This window comes from Dipteris shenzhenensis, chromosome 4, assembly GCF_047967505.1.
Source record: "Dipteris shenzhenensis isolate YYH24624 ecotype China chromosome 4, Dip_SZ_1.0, whole genome shotgun sequence".
Classification (NCBI taxonomy): Eukaryota; Viridiplantae; Streptophyta; class Polypodiopsida; order Gleicheniales; family Dipteridaceae; genus Dipteris; species Dipteris shenzhenensis.
In genome coordinates, this window is record NC_141599.1 from 45,357,689 (window position 1) to 45,377,649 (window position 19,961).

The window sequence follows — 19,961 nt, forward strand, 5'->3', positions numbered from 1 at the left end:
GCAACTGATTTTGTTGATGATGTGTTGTTGCAAGAGGAGAGGATGTTTGATGTTCAACAGCAGGCAAAAATCGCATGTATGATGGAAGCAAGTCTGAATCATTATCAACAGCTGGTCGCTTACGATCATATTTTAGCAATTGTTCGTGCAAACACGGATGACATGTTCTTTCTAGCCGGTCCGAAAGGGTCTAGAAAGACATTTCTTTATAATTGTTTGCTTTCTCGATTACATGGGGAGGGACACATTGCATTGGCATGCGCATCTTCCGATATTGCGGCATTATTGCTCTCCTATGGACGTACGGCACACTCACGCTTCAAGGTACCATTCAATCTACGTGGCACTAGCACTTGCAATATCAGTGTCAATAGTACCCTTGCTAATGGCTTGAGGTTGGCAAAGCTAATAATATAGGACGAGGCTCCCATGACTCATCGACATGCCTTTGAAGCACTGGATAGGACTTTACAAGACATCATGTCGAGCCATCAACTATTTGGTGGCAAAGTAGTGCTACTAGGAGGGGATTTCCAACAGATTTTGCTAATGGTTCCAAAGGCTAGACGAGAGGACATCGTAAACATTGCTTTGTGTCAGTTGAAAATCTGGAGACACAAAGATCTTGAAGCTCACATAAAACATGTGGGTGCTTCAACGTGCTAACGGTACGTCAGAACGTGAGTTCATGTAGTGGGTTCTAGACATTGGAAATGGGACAACCAGGGGCACAAAAGAAAGTGTTGTTGTAATTCTGATGAAATTTTTTTTGCAAAACAACTCCATAGAGAGCCTGATTGAGTGGGTGTATACTGGATTTTCACAAGTTGTGAACTTTGCATCGTACTTTGGAGAGTGTGCAATTCTTATACCTCGGAACCTTGAAGTTGATGCAATCAATAATGTAGCACTAAATGCAATGCTAGGGAAGAGAAATGAGTATGTAAGTGTAGATTCAGTGAATAGTACAAATGCAGATTCATTTCTGTATGCAACAGATTACCTCAACAGCCTCGACCTTGTCATGGAGTAGCAAAGATTTCAATTGTAAACATGCGCCTAAGTGTCTTTCCATTCAATTTTCTAAATTCTTAAATTGATCCTTCTTCTCTACTTGCGTAGGTGTCCCTAGCATGTTAGGGTATGTGCGTCGTCGACATCTGCTTATTCTAGCACATCCGCACAATGTCTATTTCATTAGCGAACCTCTATGTGCACCTGCATATTTATTTGACTATTGGAGCTTTATGGACTTTTGGATATACATGCACTTCAATTTTCATGCTTTGTTCGACGGTTTCAACAATGAAATTTCTATCGTTGTGTTATTATACGTCCATATGGGGAGAGAGAGAGAGAGAGAGAGAGAGAGAGATGCATTGGTATTAAAGTATTTTTCCAGGTACTTTTAACTTTAATAATTATGTTCTTATACATATACGATGGAGAGGGAGACATGTGAGTGCGCGCACACACACAGAGATGTTGTAAAAGTACTTTTGAAATAAAGGAGCTACATTTTAATTTTAATCATAGTGTTTTTATATATATAAAGAAAAGAGGCAAAGAGAGAGACACTCCAAGGGCTTTGTTATTACTTCCTTTGAGACATAGATAAAGAACATGAAAAAGAGAGAGAGAGAGAGAGAGAGAGAGAGAGGGTGGGAGGTGAGAAGGGTGGTAGGCCTAAAAGATCACCATTGTCAAAGAGCGCACCATTGTCAAACAGATCGAGAGCAGATGCCAGTCGCGAAAAACACACACACACACACACACACAGATTGAGCTCTTCCATAGCTAGCACGCTTACGCTCTCAAAATGAGCTTGTCTCAGAGTGATATGCCGTCCGCATGCTACCTTCTCGCCGTCAAGATTGACTGTTCCATCCCGTGACTCCACGAAGCTGCGATTTTTTGCGCCACTCCAGTTCAATTTCGATAGATCCGAAGCTTGAAGCTCCTTCTTCCCCTTTTCTAATCTCTTCCCGGGTCTTGCAGCGACTCTCGACGGACAGCCATGTTGCGCTTACGAAGGTCCATGGACGGGAGCTTGTAAACTTCCGCACGCACCCAGTATGGCCATGGGACGAGGTGGCCAAACTTGCCGGTACCTTGCCGATCACCACTTCCATCTTGCATCAATTAGATCGTTGTCATAATTTCCAGCGCTTTTACTGATATCGCGACGAAACCTTAGAGTTTCCGGCGCCGTGATTCGAAGCGTGGCCTCCTGTCCGAAGCTGAAGGAAATCTGATCATAATCGACCTTCAGGCGGGTGAGCTACATTTAGATAATCGCTGTGGGAAATTCCCTCAATCCAGCGTCGCGTTCTTGTCTTTCCAAGGAGTCAATGTTCCATGAACTTTCTCCTGGATGCATCTGAATGGCTTGATCTAGTTTGAGAATAGCAGTAAAGGAGAGTTCTCGTTGCTTTTGCTGCATTTTGGGATTCTAAACCTTGATTTGTGCGTCAATGATGCACAGCTTCATTTTCTGCCGTTCGATACGAGCGTGAAAACCTCGAGTCCTTACCGGAAGGAGTAACAAGGTTAAAGAGTTTGCGTAGCTCCGTCAGTCTAGTCAATTGTGAGATTTGGCGAGGTTCAAGCCTCCACTTCAAAACAAAATTGCTCGTTGGAATGAGGGCTGCGGCTGAGAGAAGAGGTAGCTGAAAGAAGATCAGGCAGTGGCCGTGCCAAAGTTCTTCGAGGAAGCTAACATCCATCCAAGTCAAGCACTCCAGGCATGCCAGTTGTCCAAACAAGCCACACAAACACCATCCAAATAGAGCATCTTCAAGCCCTTCAACCTTGTTACTCCTTCCGGTAGCAACAGGAGGCTTAGACATCAAAGCAAGCTGAGCTTCTCCAAGCCTGTCCAGACTCCTTCCGACAGCAATAGGAGGCTCTTCACGTCTTCCAGAAGATATCCCACAATTGACTAGCTTGACTTAACTGGAACTTTTCGGTTGTTTTCGATACTTTGTCCTCAGGATTGTCTCGATTGAAGGCTCTGGGTTTTACCAATGAGGCAAGTGAATTGCTTTGAGTATCACCAATCTTTTGACACCAACGGTGTTTTCCTGATGTGAAGCACATGCAAATGCATACTATTTAGCTTGTCTCCAATCCAATTATCTTTGCCATAATGATCCATGACATAGAGATGTAACGCATGTTTATTTGCTGAAATGCTTTATTGTATTGCTGGGTAGCTCTAGTGCATAACATTTGATTGTATTATGACGGAATTCACACATTTGGTGCAGAAGTTGCTCAAGAGAATTCTCGGGCATCTATCTCGGTTCAGCAGGAAGTCGATCTCCATGATTTTTTGGTTGTAAGAATATAATTTTGGAGTCACTATGGCAATATAACTTGGTTGTTATATTGTTTATGAAATGAAGAGGTCCCATTTGTCTGCTCGAATATTTGAAGAAGAATCGACCTTGTTGGTCTAGCCAATGTAGACGACAATAGGTTGGTTTCGTGGGCACACTTTGGATCATATTTGCCATGGTATGATCTCCAAGTATAGTTTTACAGCAGCATTGGCAACCTCAGGACCCAGAGCTGGAAGGCTTATGTTTGGTGTGCTGCAATAATTATTGGTGAGCTGTGAACATTGTAATAATCGCACTTCCTTGAAGCCCAGCACTTCTCCCTTACTGAGACACACAGAGAGAAACAAAGAAACGATAGGCATTTGGAGAAAGATGGATATGGGGAATATAGAGGTAATTCCGCTAATGTTAAGGGTTTTCATATTTTGAGTATCGAAGAGTTGGCATTTCTCGCAATACATTGGCATCTCAAGAAAATATGGATTTCTGTCTGCTCGGGTGAGTGAGGGAGACTTTCTGGGTGAAGTTAGAGGTAGTGAAAAGTTGATGTGTCACTTTTCTGCGTGAAGCCACAGGTAGTGAGAAGATGGTGTGTTACTTTTCTCATTCGGAGTTTGTAGGCTGCAATTAAGTTTCAACTTCTGATTACTTTGAATGGCAGAGTCTGTGATCCATTGTTTTCAAGCCTAATCATCTTATGCTTGCAGCGGTAACTATATGATGGATGTTTATATTTGTATGGTCTTGATTGTTTTAAAATTGCAGGATCGTGGGCAAGCACCTCAAAGTGTTGGACCCAAAGTATTTTGATAGTAAACTGGATATTGAGTTCAGTGAGACAATGCCATTTTTAATGCTTCTGTTTTGTCTCTTCAAAGCAACATCACAGTCTATAGCACAGTAGAATTTCTAGTTTTAAAGATTCAAAATGCATTATCTACCACTGATTTCATTAGTCTGTTTACATTCTCAAGCATTTGTAAGCTTTGAAGATAAAACCCTCTTTACATCATTTAAATGTATGAAAGAAGGAAACTACGGCTGCTGCTATTCAATAACAGGTTTGTCATACATACTGTACTCGACATAGTGGGTGACATTGCCCTTTGAGTATACTCCTGGCTTCTTATTATATATAGACTGTTCTTATAAATAGAACCGGTGTTAAGATGCTTGGCAGGTTCTTTGGGCAAGGATGGCTTCTGGCTGTTTGGATCCCTGGTCCTCATCTCTTTTGATATTGGTGATTTGTCTGAGTCTGTGGCCTGTAGCCATAGAGAAACGAAGCTGAATCATTCAAAGAAGAAGGATTTAAATCATACCCTAATATACATGCAGCACACTGCCAAGCCTGTTTGATTAACTTGCATTTTAGGCCTGAAGGGTCGACCACACACATGAGAACCACATAGAGAATCCATCGAGAGAGGGTGGAGATTGAACGGGAAAGTAATGTTGCATTGCTTGAAATCGCTAGTGCTATAAAGTTGTTGACTAGCATGATACATGTTCTGTATTATTTCATGTAAGGCTACATATCATATTAAGTTCCAAGTGAGGATCTGGCTTTGGTGGTTTTTCTTTATTCCCCCGAAAATTGTGTATGTCCACTTCTTCATTGTATGGTTTTAGCATGGCAAGGCTCTTGTGCATCTTAAATTCACTTCTTCATTGGATGCTCTCTCTGCCAAATTAGTCTGATCTTTGAACGACATGTTTCAATTTTCATTTAAAAGCTCCACACATCTTTTCATTTCAACCTTTTCTGGTGTAACATTGGGTAACACTATCGATACTTGCATGCAAGTAAAGAGACTTCCTGGCAGGCAGGGCTCTCTCCCTTGCAAGGGGTTTCATTCCCCTTGAGCGTGCTATTGGCAGCATTTGCTAGTATGCTATGTGTTTGGAAAGATTCATGTTTTGCATGGGAGCACTTCCTGTATTGCATGTCAATGAAGTAGAGATGATGCATCAAACATGACTATGATGTAATACAGGTTCTATGGATGTGATGCAATAAACGTAGTTTAGATATAACTTGGAGATTCAACATTTTTGTTCCAGGATTGTAAGCAGTGACGTACTAGCAAGTGTTCAAATTTTACACAGGTGCAGAAGTCCCAACAGGTAAAAAATCTCTGGACTTAGAACAACACAAATCTGAATTTGCATGATTGGATTTATTCTAGTCTATCACCTTAGCAGACATGCAAATTCTTTGAATTTTCATCCAAGTGGCAATCAAGCTGTTCTTAAGCAGGTGCAGAAGTCCCAACACCTAGAAAAATTCCTGGACTTTAGAACAACAAAATTCTGAATTTTTACAATTGGATTTATTCTAGTCTTACAAAGATATATTTTAGCTGTGCAAATTCTTTGAATTTTTGTCTGTGATCCGCTGTTCAACTATATCGAAATATCTTACGTGCGAACAGAAGTCCCAGCAGCTAAATACAAAATTTCTGGACTTCAGAAAAACAAAATTCTGTATTTGTATGATTGGATTTATTCTAGTCTTACAAAGATATATATATATACATTCCATTTTTAAAGTTGATGATGCCATCTAGTTAGTAATTATATTCAGTTACGTAATGCTGTTTAGGTACAAATGCAGCTGAGTCAGAAATGCTGTGTAGGAGTTATGCTACTTTGGTTGGTAGTGCACTTAATTAGTGATTTGACATGCTAATTACGAACGATGTATCTTTTTAAGATAGCATAATCTAGTTTGCAAGATTCAATTTGTAGAAATCTCTTGCTAATGATACACATTTTCTAATGCTATTTAGTTGTGCATATATTTGAGTTTGCAAAATTCAGCTACCAATGCAATGCATTGCTTATTCAAGTAGTAATTCAGTTTTGCAATTCAGCTTTCAAAGCTCAAATCAGTTTTGCACAATGCAGGATTGAGTTGTTTTGCAATAGAAAGCCCGAAGAATAGCAGCAAAAGGATTTAATGCACTTAGGCTCTGCCATTAGAATATCAGAACTTGGTTTACATAAAGTTTTGCAATATGCATAACTCTATACACATAGTATTGCAACGCACAATTCCATTTGCATAAGGTCATTTCATAAACAGGTTCTAGCTTTGTGTACAAGGACATTTGCTCTTGGCTTGTGCAACTTACGAGTTGTAACAAATTCCTCATGCTTATATCTAGTTCATTTAATTGTATTTGTAACTTGTGTGATTGTAAATGTGCCTCACAAACATAAACTCATGAATTAGTTAATGACATATCACGACCAATCATTAACGCATGTGAAAAACTAGATTAATCACCTTGTATTAATATTAATCTTGGCACACAACAAGACTATTTGTTAAAGTTGTATTCATGCACATGCCACTCATTGAACCACCTTAAAATAGGTAAATGATGGTCAAGATTTACTTTCTTTGTTGAATATGTAAGGCCATGTGTGCTCTAATTGAACTCATTAGTTTCAAAACAAGTGGGTTATTCTTTTTTGACAATCCTATCACATTAGATGTAATTAAGGGCTTCAAGAATCATGAGAACTTTAAAGGGTGTATGTCCTATGAAATTGTTTCACGGTCCATGTTTTATGAACTTTGTCTTCATTCCACTAGCCATTGTTTCTCATAGGAAAGAATGTGGCCCTTTGAGATAACCCTTTCACTTTGTATTTCAGTATGCACTTGAACATAAAACATAACATGCCATTACTCTTCAAGGAATTGAATTTGGCATATTGCATATGTTTTATCGTATGGAGTATTGCTTTGATCAATTTTGGAAGAGGTTTTCGAGAAGGAAGCCTTTTTGAAGTGTTTTGATTACCCAATGTCACCCCAAAGAACTCTTCAACTTTGTATTCAATTCACTTTATCCACCTTGCTTCTATAGTTTAGAAAAGGAGCCCTTTGAGAAGTGTTTTGATTTTTCAATGGTGGCCCTAAAGACTCTTCAGCTTTGTATTCAATACGATTTCTCTATTTTGCCACTTTAGTTCTTTTAGTGCATGAGTCTTCATCTCTTGCATGTGTACATTCTTTAGAAATATTTTAGTATTGGTCACAAAGCATGCCTTACATTTGATACACAAATTGAGTCAACATAATATGTGAGAATACAAACATGAAATTAGATTGTTGTTCAACACTAAGCACATAGCCTCCTTGGTTGAACGTTTCATGACAAAACACTCAACACTTGTCATACTTGATACACAAATTGACTCAACATGATATAGAATATGGATAAGTTCGATTTTTTGATTGATCAACACTAAACACATAGCCTCCTTGGTTGATGTGTAATGACAATTAAATTTCCTATGTATGATTTGCAACATATGAGTCTTTACAGCAGTTACAATTAAAGGATACATATTGGACCTACAATTTTCTCGTCAAAGAATGAGGACATTACTAGTAAGAGATGTTTCACATGTGAAGCAAGTGTGAGGATATCATTGTATCTAAAATCTTTAAAAAAGTTGACAAACAATGCTTGTATGGGATTTTGAATTGATTGTAAAATCATTAAAGCAAACACATGGTGTTGAAATCATTATGTATTAGCAATTCCAATACATCTTAAAGCACAAGCATTGCCACTTATAGTTGCAGATGTGTTAGCATAGCAAAGATTCGAGGTATATGCATAACTATGTGTACTACAATAGTGCTTAGAGCAACCATGGACTTACCAAGGGCACTTTTTTCCTTAGGTTTTTCCCCTCAGGATATCTAGAGTACATAAGACACCTTATCTCTTCTTTGTAATTGCTAGTTGACATAATATAGTTCTATTGCACTCCATCTCTACATGTGTCTTGTACCATGTCTTCTTGCCAAGATTTGGTATGAGTGCCATCAACCTTGGTGGCTTTGCTCAAAATTTAGCTCGACACCACCTCTCCTGTGCTCGATTGCTACACTGTCACTCTGTTGGGAGAAGAACTTTCTGTCATAGTTTGAGCCATCCTTTGTGGCAAAGCAAAAGTGCACTATTTTAAGCCATCAACCTTGGTGTCTCTGCTCGACACCATCTCTCCCATGTTTGGTTGCTACAATCTCTTTGTGGGAAAAGAACTTTGCTATCACAGTTGCGGCCATCCTTTGTGGCAATTAAAAGCACACTATTTTGACTATAAGACCTTATTGCCCATGAGTTTCTCATTTGAGTTGTTGTCACAAGTTTTCCATAGGCTCTCAGAGTTGTTCTTTTAGAGTTTGAACAAGTTGACCATGTCGATAAAAGGCATCTCCCTTTTATTGGAGCATGTATCTACCCATATCGTGCTTTCTTGGAGTGCAAAATTACTTAGGTTTGATATCATTTACTTGCGAAGACCTATCTCCTTTGGTTGAAGCTACAATTCCTTGTAATTTTGAAGGCCATTATCTATTAGAAGCAACCATTTTTCATTGAATCTGAGATTTTGGGATTACTTGGTATAGCTTTGTCATATGTTTATTTCATTTGGAGTATTCTTTTGCTCTTGATCTATTCTGATGCAGGCCAATGTGCTTGGGGGTTGTTAATGGGGATGTAGCCCGTTCTATGGATATTGCTCCTATTACTCTAGGCAGACCTATGCAACAAGCTAATGCTTCTCAAGAGTTAAAGAGGTGGGATTCCCATGATGCCCAAGCAATGACATTGATTTCCTTATCTGTCCAAGGGATCAATTATTCCCATATTCAATCATGTACTAAGTACTTGAGACTAGGTATCTGACAAAACATGAGGCACGAGTTGCATACCTCAACAAGGAGCTAGAGAAATTGGATATGACTAAAGATTATTCTATGTCTTATCACCTTACAAAGATCTGAGGTCTTCGAGAGCAATTAGATGAGGTCATTCTTGAAAAGGATTTGGTGTCCAAGACATTGTACTCTCCTATTTGAACTTCCACACCCTCTCTTACATTGTCTATGAGAGGTAATCCACAGTCCTTGAATCCTAAGGAATTAGTGATTTTTTTATTTTTTAGTATGTGTGGAAATGATAAAGTCTTTACTACTAAGAAGAAAGCAAGAGAAAAGATAAGGGTGGCTATTATTAGTCTAAGGCTGATTTTCAACAATCATAAGGCTAAGGAAAGAATGATGCATATGAGCCTAAGAGGAAATGAAAATGCCATTACTGCAAAAAGCTAGGGCATTTTATTGAAGAATGTATGAAGGGACTAGCCAAGGAAAAGAAAAAGAAATTTGAATATGGCTTGGAAGTTTACTCTTCTAATGACTCTAAAGGTAAAGTTGATGATTCAATCCATCTTGTGCACGATGATTGTGCTTCTTTGGTTTGCAATTTTGATGCATCACTGAGCACTTGTCCCTCAATGTAAATGAAAAGCAAGTCATTTTGCATTTTGATAGTGGAGCTTTTAGACAGACCAATTCTAGGAGGGATTTGTTTGTTAAGCTAGAACCACCCCTACACGGGAAGAAAGTTAATTATGCAAACAATACTACTTATCCTCTTTAGGGCATTTGTGAAAATCATACTTATAGCACAAATGGATCAGATCTATGCATTTAGAATATGCTATATGTGTCAAGGATAAACGATGAATTTATTTTCACTTCCTCTTTTGCCAAATTAGGTTTGGTGGCTACTTTTGAGGATGATAGATGCATTGTGAGATATTGAGAAAGGGACTCTTGTGATATCACAACTGGGACACTATACTAGTGCTTATATAATTTGGATACTCACAAGAAGAGAGTGCAAGATGCTTGTTAGGTTGTTTCTACTACCTCTACTATGCAACATTCAAAGTTATGGCATGCTACATTTAGGCATGTAAACTATGGTAGTTTGTTGTTGTCACTACGCCATTTGATGGTGCAGAATATGGCTCATGTAGAGATGCCACCATGATGTGTATATGGAGGCTGCATTTTAGGAAAGATTGTAGCAATTCCTTTCCAAGGATGGGTTTGTTTGTTAATTGTAGGTCATACACATTCATGAATGTCGTCCTATGAGTGAATGAAGATCATGGGGTTTTGATAGTGCTCATACTCTTATGGATGACGTGTTCTTGCCAGGGAGGTGCGGTTTTTTGGTGCCCATCTTTTGGCGAGAATGTGCAAAAATGTTGAGCTCTCTCTCTCTCTCTCTCTCTCTCTCTCTGGGTTTTGATAGTGCTCATACTCTTATGGATGACGTGTTCTTGCCAGGGAGGTGCGGTTTTTTGGTGCGCATCTTTTGGCGAGAATATGCAAAAATGCTGAGCTCTCTCTCTCTCTCTCTCCCCCCCTCTCCCCCCCCAGGGAGGGGGGGGAGAGAGAGAGAGAGAGAGAGAAAGAGAGAGAGAGAGAGAGAGAGAGAGAGAGAGAGAGAGAGAGAGAGAGGCAATAGCAATTGATATATCTAGGGTACAATCCACAACCAAGGGGGCTCGACAAGGTGAGAGAATGCCCTCCAATGTGAGCCATGGAATGAAGAAACGTGGAGGGCTCTTATAGCCTCCATCTAGTTGCTAGGATGGCCAATGAACGGACTAGGCACACCAGGCTAGTTGTCGATTGAATTGACCCTTATTGGGTCGGGTTAGGGGTGGGTTGACCCCACCATACAAGTTGATTGACTTGACGTGGTTTGGGCACCCAACCTAGCCTTGACTACAACCTAACCTAGCCTATCTAGGACAACCTAAGCCTATCCTTTGGCTAGGCACATCCACATAGAATCCCTCTCTCACTACAATATGCTATACTGTAATACCCTCTCTACAGCTCATGGTGAGCACAATTAGCTGAAGAAGAAAGCTGATAAAGATGCAACCATGGAACCTCCAATAGCGTGCCTAATGGATTCACCTTTGAGAGAGCACCAAATTTCTTAGATCCTCAAACCTTTAATGCCACCTTGAACAATAGATGAGATGTCCTCAGGTGTGGTGTCCCATGCCAGTGTGCAATAGGTTCCTAGTATGGAACACCCCACGACATGTATCTTCCAGTGAACACATCACAAATGGGAACCTCGAACAAATCAACTCTACTACACACAAAGTTTGTAGTCTCTACCACCATTAGCAATCAAATCTTGTCCATAATCATACAACATTTCTTTGCCTGCCAAACTTTCAAATGATTAGGGATGTTATCAATCCACAGTCCCTCCCACATGCCCTCTCTGGCTGTGACCCATGGGAGGACCTGGAACTAGTGCTACAAGGCTGGGGTAGTCGAGATAAAAACTGCCTTGGAAGCACCAAATTGGGAAGAACAGTTCGAATCTGAGTCATGGTGCTCAATTTTCCCTTTGGACCAACAATCTTTGGCTAGATGCCCTCTCTTACCGTATTTATAACACTTGCTCTGGTTTTTCTTATGCACTATAGAAAGTGCCTCCTACAATGATCCTCAGCTTCCCATGGGAGACTAGAGTTGATTCCTCCTTGGGAAGAAGGGAATATAGATGATCAAAGTCTAGATGACTATGGTGACCTTGCACCTCAATGCTCGAGCAATCATGTTGTAATTTGGAGGAATCTTGGTGAGAATGAGCGATGCTAGCTAATTGGTCATGGGGAAAGCACCCAACTTGCAACTAATCATGGAGAATTCATTCGTGCATCAGGAATGGTTGCATGGAAGTCCCTTTGGGAAACTCAAGGTTGTACAATTGTCCCTCCAACACGATAGCACACCATGCCAAATCTCTGGCATAGAGGTCCTCTAGCTTAGACCATAGGTAAGATGCAATATCCAGGGTTTGGACAAGTGGGAAACCTCCTTTATGATTGTCTTGACCAAGGCTAAATGTTCCTTTGAGTCCCGATCTTCCCAATCCTTGAGCTCCTTTAGAAATTCATCCAGTGGATAGAACTCTTGGGATGCTTCCGCTTCCATTCATAAACCTAAACAAGCTCCCACAAACCCTTATGTATGAACCATATCTTCATGTTGAGAGCTTTTAATGGGCATAGTTCTCGTGCCGTTCGAGCTTATCCTCTTTACTCATACACGAGGGTCCCATGGAACTATTCCAAAACCTCGTAATCCTACTATTGATCCTGGCAACCAAAAAACAACGCAAGACACAGGTAATGGTTACATCCATGCACGATGTAGTAAGGCTGGGCCGAAGTAATACTCCTCCCCACCTTGCTGCCAATCGCTTTTTGTATCCACACCTTATGCTATCTGCTCTAGCTTGCTTGAAGGACATGTGACTGACCCTATGTGATGTCCATTGTGTGTGCAAATTGCACCAAGCAGCTGCCTATTAGTGGTGCATCATTAGATCATCCTTTGTTCACAACTCCAAAGCACATAGTAGCACCATATGATCAACTTCATGAAGGGGTATTCTATGTGGCAATGCCCTCAAGAATGCGCTAGTTCAGTCCTCTCTATGTCCCTCATCAATGATGGAAAATGATAGCATGAGAGAGTAGTTTGGGTAAGTGTGAGAAGAGTGAGAGAGAAAGATAGACACGATAGAGGCAATAGCAATTGATATATCTAGGGTACAATCCATAGCCAATGGGGCTGGATAAGGTGAGAGAATGCTCCAAGGAATGCCATCAAATGTCAACATGCAATGAAGAATGGATGGGGCTTTTATAGACCCTAGCCAACCTGATGGGCTAGCCAATGAATGGACCAACTAGGTCGGTTGACCCAACTAGTCTCTCTCTCTCTCTCTCTCTCTCTCTCTCTCCATATCATATCCAGTTAAGATAAAGTATTAGTCCTTCTTTTCAATGTTATGGCATTGTGAATCTCCATATCATATCTAGTCATCAAGATAAATTGTTAGTCATTCTTTTCAATGTTATGGCACTATTGTTGGCAACATATCCTCAAGGGGTCATTGTTTGAAGACTCTTCCGATGATGCACCTTTGATTAAGGTTGTAAGAGGGGGTGGAATCTCTTGTGCACGGTGTGGACACATGTGAATAATGGTATTGGTCCATTCAAGAAAGCAAGTAGGAATTGTGCACAGTGTGGACACACGTCATGGATGGCTGGACAATAATGGTATTGGTCCATTCAAGAAAGCAAGTAGGAATTGTTGGTTCAAGTGGTTATTAACACATGCTTGACACTTGGCAAATTCCAAGATAGCAAGGTGGTGTGTTGAGCAGCTTCAAAGCTCTTCACATGTGACATTTTTGGTCCTTTTGTCCATCGAGCCTAAGGAGGAGGTTAATGAGAGTCAATTTGTTGGGTTGAGTTAGTTTTGTATAGCAACTGCTCATCTAGTAGATTATATAGTTGTTTGTCCAAAGTCAATGTCCATGTATTGCCTACAAACTCAGTATAAGTTCAACAAAGTTCTAAGTCTGAGTCATCTGCTCATTTTTTAACAATAAAGAGCTATAGTGATTTTCCCATTGTGTCGCAATAATCGGTTTCAATCTATACTCTTCTTATGTATATTCGGGTCTCTGCAATTCATATCATATGTGGGTTAAATCATTTTGATGTGGGGAAATGTCACTAGTGTATTGTTGCATGCACTCAAGCCTTAACTAGTTTATTATTGCATGCACTCAATTCCAACAACTATAAATCTCTCTCTCTCTCTCTCTCTTTCTCAAAAGGCACATCTATGCGCTGTCAAAAATGAATGAAGAAAGAGAACCAATAAGGAGAAAATGCACAAAATCCTTTATGATTTCTATGAAAGTATCATTTAAACTTGTTTTAAGTAGATTCCATGCACATGTCAAACCAAGTTTAACCTACTACTCCAAAAAAAGAAAAAATAAAGACTAAAATAAAAGAAAATAATGATAGCATTAAGTCACAATGGGGTGAGGAGAGGGAACACAACATGTACATATGCACCTACACCCACACATCAGTTACACATAAAAGGCCACCTAAAGTTGTGTGTCTTTTAAGAAAATTTAGCAAAAAAAAACACTAAAAATTTTTCTAAAGATAACATTACACACACACAGACCCACCCCCCCTCCTCCCTCGAACTACTCCCAAAAAAGACTAAAATGAAATAAAATAATGATAGCATTAACTCACCAATAGAGTGAGGACGGGGGAGACAACATGTACAGACATACCCACACCCACACAACACATATGCACACACACACACAAAAAGGTGCCACCTAAAATGCTGTTTGTCTTTTAAGAAAATTCACCAAAAAAAAACTGAAAAAATAAATAGAAGAATATTTCACACACACACACACACAGAGATCGACTGCCCCCCCCGCCCCTATATGGGGTGACCAAGATAAAGCCTTGAGGCACCCTAGGGCTTGAACTTAGGACCATGGAACATATACACCCACACATTTTAGCTGCTTTGTCTAAATGCTTGGCATATACATACGTAAACCTTTTAGCTGCTTAATCTAAACGATGTTGGATACTCTTGCTCTTGAAGCTTCGTTTTGGTGCTTTGGTCCTCAATTGCATAGTAGCATTTTGTGAGGCCTTACTCGAAGGCAAGAGGTTGAGTTGCATGGCTTTGTCGAGACGATTTGGGGGGATTCAGCTACTATGGAGCATTTGTTGAAGGAATTGAAACTTCTCCAGAGCTATGAGAGTAATCGTTGAGTGAGAGATCATTGCATTGAGTAAAAGTGTGTCTCCACTAAACAAGTGTAGCTTCTCCCAAGTAGTCAAAAAAGTTACAAGCCTCTTTTTAAGACGAGAGGAAGGGATCGATTGCTCCCTTCCTTTCTAAGATCATATGCTCATAAAACCCTCCCTCTAGCATACAATAGCCCAAATTTCTTCTTCTTCTTCTAGCATATTTCAAATATAAGGGTATGCCAACAATTCCTTCTTTTCTTTTTTTGCTAACTTTGTAAAATATGTAAGGTCACCTATTTTATATCTATCCTTATAATGCACAATACCCATAGCATAGAGGGGGTTTGGGACTAGCTACTACTAGCCTTGTTGTTTATCATTTGTGAATTTAATGATAAGAATAAGAAGTAATGACATGTACAATACTTTGGGATTGACAACTCTCTAAACTTGGAAACACTGATATGCATTGAATTGAACATAGGAAAGGATTATGCCAATATTTCCTAGATCGACAATGAAAGAGTGATAGAATATTTTGGCTAGGATAGATCATAATAGTGATAAAAGAGATTGGTTGGAATCAAGATATAGGCAGGAGGAGGAGGAGGAGAAGAGAGGAGAAGGGAGGAGGAGGAGGAGGAGAAGAGGGTGGAGGAGGAGGGGAGAAGGAGGAGGAGGGGTTAGAGCATGCTATCACAATGAGGGAGCATGGACCCAAGGAGAAAATGTACATGAACACCAAAGTGAAAGTGAACACTGAACCCCAAAAAACGAGAGCTTCATTCCATTGAGAGATATTAATACATGTGAGTCCCTTCACTTGTGAAGGTACCTTGTGAAGATACCTTGTGAAGGTACCTTTGGGTCCCTTCACTTGTGAAGGTACTTGTGAAGATACCTCAAAGAGTCAAGGCTTTTAGTCTTTCTCTCTATAGTTTTAGCATTTCTCTCTGTAGATCTTGATTTTACAACTACTCCAAACACACATTGATTTGATCTTCATTGTGCCAGACTATACTTCTGTCCCTTGTTGCCATAGAATGAACATTCCTGCAGACCGATTTGATTACCTGTCCTCGGGTATGTGATGCTTTGAGTGGGAAGATTTACAAACTTTGTTCCTTACCTCGAGTTGTTTGGTTGTTAAGGTTGGTCTAATGTACCTTCTTGTGATTGTGTCTTCGAAGCAGGCCTTGCCTTACTGTTGAGTATGTGAAAAGTTTCTCTTCTCTTGTAGATTGCATGTGTGCCTAATTTTTCATTTTGATAATGCTTGGCCTTTCTTGTCTTTGTCTTGTACATGGTTTGTAGATGCACATGTTGAGAGGCCTTGTGTTTGATTACCTTGTCTGGCATCAAATTTGGCTCACAAAAACATACTCTTTTGCTTGATTTGTTATATTTGTATAGAATGTATGTCATCGTGGATCTTGGAATTTGATTGTTTTTGAGAGGAATGCTTAAGAGAGAAAAGGATGGCTTAGGGCTTTCATGTATGGCTTTGGAGCCCATGAGTAAATGTTTGGTATTGATCATGCCATAAACCTTGAGTTGAGTCTTCTTGGCTTTGTTCTAATTTACATTAATATCATATGTTGTGCTCATATCAATTTCCTCTTCACCTAAGGACTATGAAAGTGCATTCTTGGAGCTTGTTGGGGGTCTTGTGCTGCCTAAAGCAGATATCCAATATGAACATCTATTCACTTAGGAGATTTAAGGATTGTGCCTTGATTTTCAGATTGTGTGCTTGATATGTTGGTGCCTTTCCTCTTCAATGGGGTTTTATTTGTGCATCTAGCACGTCTAAGTGGAAAAACTTGTGCATGTGTATGTGGACCTAACCTAGTATGTGTCTAAGTGCAAATTTACAAAATTGTAGGGTTTGAGAGAATCATATCTGCAAATTTTATTTGTTGATGCCATGGATGAGAAACCATGTTATTAGTTGTGGTTCGGTCCCCAAATGGAGTTTTACCAAATTCCACTTATTTATTTGTTTTTATCATTCTTTCTTTCAAAGACCAAGATCATCATTGGAAACGTGTTTCATGGAGAAACTTCTTGTCATGTTGGCCTTTAGATTTTGTTGAAGCTTTTCTAGTCTTGTACTTGAGTCGATAGGCATGTTGGCAAGCTGGACTAGTATAGAGAGGTGACACTTGAGTTCATACCTAGATATGCTTTTGGCCAAAGTGTAGCCTCTTGATTTTGTAAGATGAATGGTTGGATTGTGTACCATCCTTTGATGATGCATGCCTCTACTGATTTGTCTATATTTGGTGTTGCATGTAGATCTGTATGCACTTTGGCTTGATTTCTTGGGTTTGATACTTTTCATGTGTTGAAATCATTCCATTTGTGGCTAGGATGGGACATAGCTCTTTATGTTGATAAACCTCTGTAACTAATGACTTCATGCTTAGTGTGTGTCCTATTTTTGTTGTAGTACAGTCACTCCTTGCAAGCTCTATACACTATTGTCAAGGTACCCATACGTCATTTAGCATATTTCATGGTTTATCAAAAGTTACAAGTTTTCTTGGGGTAGGGGAATTCTTAGCTTTCATGATGCATTTTTTGGGGATCCAAGCCCACTTTAACCTTCTATCTAAGTGTTGATATCTATTAGGTACAAAGCAATGCATATCTTTCTTTTGTACCAAGATAGACTTTGCCCTTTGTTGTTTGGATTGCATCTGATTGTATGGAGTTGAATACTCATTGCTACTGAAGGACTAGTGCCTTCTCTATTGATGGATTTGTGTTGACTTATTGTTGGGTATCCATACGACTGAGTGGTTTTTCTTTGGAATCCTCTTTGATCTTTATAGTTGAACAAATCTTTAGTTGAGAGTCTTCTTGCTATCTTTATACTGTTGACTCTCCCTTTTGAATTCTACCAAACTTTGTAGATCTTTGATATGGTCCATTGTCAAATGCTAGCATTTGTGATCCTACTCAACTCGTAGTTATTGCCTAAGCTGGGGTAGTTGATGTTGCCAAGCATTTTGTAATTCATGCATTATTTGTAGTTGCTGTTGGAATACATCCTTAAATTGGTGCATATTTTGCAATAGGTCTATTCTGCAATGTGTAGAGAGTTGGCCATTGAGGATTTTGATAAGAGAGTTCTTCTTTCTGTTGTATCTTTGCATTTGTCTTCGGGGATTGTCTGGTGCATGGCCAACATGTAATTCTTGCTCCATGGTTGGCACCCATATTTGGGATTTATCATAGTGGATGATTTGCACATTCTTTTCATGCAGAGTGTTGCACTTGAAGAGCCTTGGTGTGACTGAGATGTTCTTGAATGTCACGCTTTAGGTTTGCATCACCCAAGAGACATTTGTTACAACCTTCTGGTGTGATGCTTTGGGTTTCTTCCCTCTTTGTGCAATCTACTTTTGTGACGGTTGGTTTTGGGTCATCAGTTGTTGATTGCATCCTCAACCCCATGTCAAATACATACAACACTATAACCTCCAATGAATAAACATCTAACAACCCCATGTCTATGTCTGTAACCATAATTCTATGTTTATGTCTGTTATTACTGGTAGAATCACGAAGCACTTAATTGAACGGATGGTTGAAAATGCCTTAAGCATATGGAGGGGCTTTTACTTGAATTGGATCCTTAGCTCCAACAACGTGCAACAACATCCCAAACATTCAACAAGCTAAGTAGAAAGTGCAAATCTTGAAAAATTGCCTTACGGAGAAAGCTTAACACATTGAAAACCTTAGCGCATTGGAATTTCAAATAGGATCTTGCGCATGGTGGTCTCATAACTAACCAGGTGAGAGGATCATACGTTAGTTCGTTTCCCTTTTAGCATCAACGTTAGATGGTTTACTCCCATGGTTGCACATGCTTTCTATAGTGGTATCTTCGCTTTAAAAAACAAGCATGAAGATTTGAACTTTACTACATAATTCAAAGAAAGCCATCTGTTCCAAAGGTGTAAATTTGAGAAAGCCTTTATGGGGCCCCTCCGCCCATAGACATTTTTATCAGATATATGTTAAACAGCTAGAAGGGACTGTTTGGAAGATTTTAATCCTCACTACAAGGAAATATTTGGAATGTAAAAATGGGACAGGCACACCACAAAGTTTTCTTCAAGTCTCATTAATAGCCACCTCTGTTTGTCCTTGGATTGCTTTCCTTGTGGTTCCAATACCTCACCATGCCCTTTTCTATCCAAGGCATCCACCAAAAATTCAAATGCGCTTGAGGTCCAAGTGTGGGAAAAACCTACATGAACCAATAGAACAAGTTTTATCAGCCTTCTGCAAATAGCACTCGATAAACAAAACAATGTTGGCGAGGGAGTATAACATGCCGATTGGACCCAAACTTCCAAGGGCCTAGGGCTACCTTTAGGGGGGGAGAAGCCATTCGAGACTTGGCTGGCTCTCTATGCTATGAAGACATCAACGATAACGAACACGGCTTCCTGTCGCTTCATTGTTTCTTAAGCTACAGTTCCACCAGACGTCTCCTCTCTAGTTCAACAATCGGCTCTTGCTCTTCGAGTTGCCTGCGGAATAATCTTATTCCAAGAAGAATCAGGGACTTATTGATCAACCAACGTTTTGAGGTAAGAATATAAGTAACTGGGTTAGAAGCAAGCTACGTGAGAAGGTCGATGAAGCAATCTTAGTTAGTTAGGCCTAAGACGGCGAAGACATGCACAGGTAGGACAGAGGCGTGATAGGTACGAGGAGGCTTGAAAGAAGAAGAAGAAGAAAACACATCTACCTGCTGCAGATGTGTGCTCACTAACTATGAGCGACATAGAGAGAGGTCCTATGGCCACTGAAATTCCTGCCATGTGATAGAGATAACAACTTGCAAAGCAATAAGATTTGCTGTATCCAAAGGATTTGAGGGCGTTCTTTGAAAGTGCAACTGGCGCGAATCAGACGTGGACCTACAGAGAATGTCACTATCTTCAAAACATCAAAATAATTGAAGAGAATAGCAAACGTAAATAGCAAACGGGTTAAACGAAATAAACTCATGCAAAAAATACACATGAAGACTAACCATTACTATACCCTTCCCAAAGAGGTGAGGCACCCATTCTA

General features: G+C 39.8%; 1 long non-coding RNA gene across 2 annotated transcripts; it reads left to right on the forward strand.

The window, feature by feature from the left end:
• Positions 1 to 2,634: 2,634 nt before the first annotated feature.
• On the forward strand, positions 2,635 to 4,384 carry LOC147902944 (uncharacterized). 2 transcript variants are annotated; one of them, XR_015540918.1, is made up of 3 exons: positions 2,635 to 3,075; positions 3,270 to 3,737; positions 4,110 to 4,384. It is a non-coding gene; the product is annotated as an uncharacterized LOC147902944 (long non-coding RNA). The 2 variants fall into 2 exon arrangements; XR_015540917.1 differs by having other exon boundaries at positions 2,635 to 3,031; positions 4,110 to 4,382.
• Positions 4,385 to 19,961: the final 15,577 nt, after the last annotated feature.